A 5,665-nucleotide genomic window follows, 5' to 3' on the forward strand; every position below is an offset into this window, starting at 1 on the left:
GTCCAGAAGTAAACCCATATATATATGGACAAATAATTTTTGACAAAAAAGCCAAATCATACAGTGGAGAAAGGAAAGCCTCTTCAACAAATGGTGCTGTGAAAACTGGAAAGCCACCTGCAAAAGAATGAAAATAGACTGTTGTCTATCACCACACATCAAAATTAACTCAAAATGGATTAAGGACCTGAATATAACACCAGAAACAATAAAATGCATGGAAGAAAACACAGGAACTAAACTGATGTACTTTGGACTCAAAGAGGATTTTATGAATTTGACCTCAAATTCAAGGGATATAAAAGCAAAAATAAAAGAATGGTACTACATCAAACTAAAAGGATTCTGCTCAGCAAAAGAAATAGTCAACAAGGTAAAGAGACAACCATCTGAATGGGAAAATATATTTGCAAGCAATGCCTCGGATAAAAACCTAATATCCAAAATATAGAAAGAACTGATACAACTGAATAACAACAACAACAACAACAACAAACAAATGATCCAATCAAAAAATGGGTAGAGGACCTAAACAGACATTTTTTTCTAGAGGACATACAAATGGCCAACAAATATTTGAAAAGATGTTCTACATCACTAGTTATTAGGAAAATGCAAATCAAAACCACAATGAGATACCAACTCACACCTGTTAGAATATCTGTTATGAACAGGACAATTAATAAATGCTGGAGAGGATGTGTATAAAAAGGAACCATCATACATTACTGGTGGGACTGCCAATTGGTGCAAGCTCTATGGAAAACAGTACAGAGGTTCCTCAAAAAACTAACAATTGATCTACCATATGATCCTGCAATCTCTCTACTGGGTATTTCCTCCAAAGACTTGAAAACCCATATATGAGAAGATATTTTTACACACCGATCTTCATAGCAGGATTATTCACAGTGGCCAGGACATGGAAGCAACCGATGTCCTACGATAGATGATTGGCTAAAGAAGCTGTAGTACATATATACAACAGAATATTACCCAGCCATAAGAAGAGATGAAATACTGCCATTTGCGACAACATGGATGGACCTCGAGGTAATCATGCTAAGTGGAATAGGCCAGATAGAAAAAGTTGAAAATCACATGATATCACTTATATGTAGGATATAGATCTAAAAGCAATAAATGAACAGGACAAACAAACAGAGACACATGGACATGGACTATAGACTAGTGGTTTCCAGATGGTATGGGGCATGGTAGCGGGTAGGTAGACTGGGTAAAGGGGGTCAAATATGTGGTGACAGAAAGAAATCTAACTATGGGAGGTGAATACACAGTGTAATCATATATATGCCTTACTATTAAAGTGTACAGCTGAAACTTATTGGATTTCATTAAGAAATGTCAAAATAAAAAATATTAAACAATTAATTAAAAATAAAAGAACTAGGAAAAGAGGAAGTTATCCCCAAATCTGGCAGAAGGAAGGAAATTCTAAAGATTAAAAGAGAGATTAACAAAATAAAGAATATGAAAACAATACAGAGAATTAAAAAACAGAAGTTGGTTATTTGAAAAGATCAACAAAATGGATAAATCCTTTGCTGGAATGACCAAGAAAAAGGAGAAAACTCAAATTACCAGTATCAGAAATGAAAATGGGGACATTACTACAGACCTTACAAAAATAAAGATGACTATAAGAGAATACCATGAACAAATGTACATCAGCGAATGAAAAAGATTAGATGAAATGGACAAATTCCTAGGAACACAAAAACTACAAAAACTGATTCAAGTAGAAATAGAAAATCTGAACAGACATATAAAAAGTAGATGAATTGAATCAATAATCAAAAACTTCCCTTAAAAAGAAAAGCGTAGAATATGATGGCTTCATTACTGAATTCCATCAAACTTTTAAAGTCCATGGTCTGGTTGGAAGGAGTGGGAAGTCTAGACAATCAGCAAAAGAATAAATTAAGTCCTGATTTCTAGCATGTACAAATTTCTGTGGTTTAAATACTCTATAACAATGGCCAATTTCAAGCTGCCAATGTGACATCAACAGGAAAAGATGCACAATATCACATCATTATATCGCATTTCCTCCATTTAAATGCAATACAAATAAATAAGCTCAAGAACATAAATAATAGTAAAATGAAGTACACTAACTAAAGAGTGACAGGTTTTGAATGTTTATTAACTTTGCTTTTAAGATTATTTAACAGCAATCATATAATTTAATTTTTAATAATGGTTGTTTAAATAACCAATAACAAATTTCCTGAAAATGTAACCATTTGCTCTTATTGGCTCTAGCACACCACTGGTAAACCCAAAGAGCGTAGAAGGAAAAAACTAATAAAGATAAAAGCAGACATTAAATATAATATAAAATAGACAAACTATAGAGATGATTAACAAAACTAAAAGCTGGTTCTTTGAAAAGGTTGATAGTGGAATATATGGCAAAACCAATGAAGAGAAAAGAAAGGAAACTAACAATATTAGAAATGTAAAATGGGGCAAACGTATATATGTAGAGTTTTAATACTGTGTATGTCAATGACTATGCCAATGATTTGAATAGATAATTTTCTAGAAATATATACTTTAACAAAATTGATTCAAGAAGAAAAATATGAATATACCTAAACCATGAAAGAAATTGGATTTGTAATTTGAAAATATCACTCCACTTTTCTGCGCTACCCAGAGAAGGGCCCCACGGTGTTGTTCTTGGTTCCCATGTAACTTAAAGGGAAACTATTGCAATGTCTGGAATCCTTAATCTCCTGCAAATTAAGGAGGAGGATATCTTCAGTTCCTTGCAGCAGGAACCCACAACCTTGACTTCCAAATGGAACAGTACAACTACAAAAGGAAAAGTGACAGCATTTACATCATAAATTTGAAGAGAACCTGGGAGAAGCTTCTGCCGGCAGCTTGTGCCATTGTTGCCATTGAAAACCCAGCTGATGTCATTGTCATATCGTCCAGGAATACTGGCCAGTGAGCTGTGCTGAAGTTTGCTGATGCCACAGGAGCCACTTCTATTGCTGGCCACTTCACCCCTGGGACCTTCACTAACCAGATCCAGGCAGTCTTTTGGGGAGCGGAGACTTCTGGTGGTTACCGATCCCAGGGCCAACCACCAGCCTCTCAGAGAGGCACCTTATGTTAACCTGCCTACAATCACTCTGTGGACATTGCTATCCCTTGCATCAAAAAGGAAGCTCGCTCAGTGGGTCTGATGTGGTGGATGCTGGCCCAGGAAGTTATCTTCATGCCTGACACCATCTCCCGTGAACGCCCGTGGGAGGTCATGCCTGGTCGCTACTTCTACAGAGATCTTGAAGAGATTGAAAAGGAGGAGAAGGCCGCTGCTGAAAAGGCTGTGATCAAGGAAGAATTTCAGGATGAATGTACTGCTCCAGCTTCTGAGTTCACTGCTGCTCAGCCTGAAGTCGCAGACTGGTCTGAAGGCATTTGGGTGCCTTCTGTACCTATTCAGCAGTTTCCTACTAAAGACTGGTGTGCTTAGCCTGCCACTGAAGACTGGTCTGCAGCCTGTACTGCTCAGACCACTGAATGGGTAGGAACAACCACTGAGTGATCTTAAGCTGTTCTTCCTCAAACTCTTAAATAAAATGGAAATAAGGTTGATGGAAAATAAACAGTTTCTTAAAAAAAAAGAAAATATCGCCCCCAAAAAGGATCTACGCAATTATCAAAGAAATGATAATTCCATATGTTTCAAACTGTTTTATGAAATAGAAAAAAAGAAAAGTACCTATTTTATTTTATCAGCTAGTATAACTTTGATAGTAAAATTGAACAAAAGCAGAGTATAGAAAGTGTAGGTTGGTATCACTTATAAAGAGAGATAAAAAACCAACATCAAAATTTTAAAAAAGCAGCACCTTATAAATCAAATTCATCACTGTAAACACGCAACAATCACCATGACCAAGTTTATCTAGGAATACAAGGATGATTCAATATTAGGAAATCTATCCAGTCACTGCAGATAGCAGTTGCCATTTTGGTTAAGTATCTTTGATAGAGCAGATTAATGTGGCCTGAGGTATAGGATATGTGGCCATTGAATTAGAAAATGTGTTATATTCTTTCTTATTCAGAAAAGGATATCAGAAATGGATTACATTCATGTGGAATGGATAAAAATATACACTTACAATTTTGCTTCAGGTTTGTGTTAATTTTTCTGCTTTCTGTCCTCATACAGTTTGAAAATATCTGGACTATATGCACATTTTAGGATATCACATAGAATCATTACTTTGTTGACATCATGCTGATTGGGCAGGATTGGCAAAGAGGTGACTAATGCACTCAAGGACTTGTCAAGACACATATGTGCTACATGGCATGAAAGATAAATACTACAAAGATTCAGACTTGCCAATTTATTACAATTTTTACAGTGGGGTCCAGTGGTAAGGAACATGCCAGGATATCCATTCCACAGCAACAAACAAACAAATACACACACAAACAAAAACAAACAAACAAAACAAACAAAAAAACCATGTAGAATCTTGCATTCTCTACCACAAAAAAGAGCATAACACTTCATATGTCTCTGAGTTCTAGTGCCAACACATTCCACAGAGGCCCATATACAGGATGGACAATTTTTAGTGGCGGTAGGAGAAAAATAGGGCTTCCAGCAGGTCAAGGCTGTGGTGTAAGCAACTCTACTGTGTGAGGCATTTTATTTGAAAGACCCTCTGGTATTGGAGGTGCCAGTGGTAGGAAAAAATGCAGTGTGAAGTTTATGGCAAATTCCAATGGCAAAACCGCAATGCAGGGCTCTGAGGTTTTGGAGCAAGACCATGCCAACTGTAGTAATTAAACTTTTTGAGAAACATCTCTTAGCATTTTACTGGACCCTCATAGAGATGGAATGCTTAGCTATAGGACATCAAGTGACAATGTATCCAGAACTGCTTATGAACTGAGTTATGTCATATTCACCAAGTCATAAAGTTAGTCAAACCCAGAAGTTGTCCATCATAAGATAGATATTGTACTCCATAATTGAGACAAAACAGAACCAAGTAAACTGCATGAACATGTATATCAGCCTCCCATGTCACCCACCAGTGTTGTAACCAGCACTCTTTCTTCAGCTTGAATGTCTGGCAGGCTGGATATAGACACCTAAACAATAAATAGATGACAGGAGACTAGTCTTCAGATGGTGAGCACACGAGAGTATACAGATGTCATAGTATAAAGTTGTACACCTAAAATTTATATGGTGTTATTAACCCATTACCCCCAATAAATTTAATTTTAAAAAGAAAAAGAAAAACAAAAATAAATATGTCACAACATATGCAATATCTCTATGCAGAATCTTAGGAAACTTTATTGAAGGACATAAAAAAGATCTAAATAAATGAAAAGATACACAATGACAGTTTTCTCAAGACTTACCCATAAGTATAAATCAATGCCAAACAAAATCCCAATAGCATTTTTTGGTACAACTTGACAAATTGATAATAAATTTTGTATAGGAAAATAAATGCAAATTGGTACATCCACTATGGAAAACAACCTAGTTTCTCAAAAATTAAAATGAATCTACCTTTTGACCCAGCAATTGCACTTCTGGATATTTATCCAAAGAAAACCAAAACAATAATTTGTAAAGATCTATGCACCC

The 5,665-nt window shown here is 35.8% G+C and overlaps 1 pseudogene; it reads left to right on the forward strand.

The window, feature by feature from the left end:
• Nucleotides 1-2,741: 2,741 nt before the first annotated feature.
• Nucleotides 2,742-3,583, forward strand: LOC105301593 (annotated as a pseudogene).
• The last annotated feature ends 2,082 nt before the right edge of the window (nt 3,584-5,665 follow it).

The sequence above is a fragment of the Pteropus vampyrus genome, unplaced genomic scaffold, assembly GCF_000151845.1.
Source record: "Pteropus vampyrus isolate Shadow unplaced genomic scaffold, Pvam_2.0 Scaffold244, whole genome shotgun sequence".
NCBI lineage: Eukaryota > Metazoa > Chordata > Mammalia > Chiroptera > Pteropodidae > Pteropus > Pteropus vampyrus.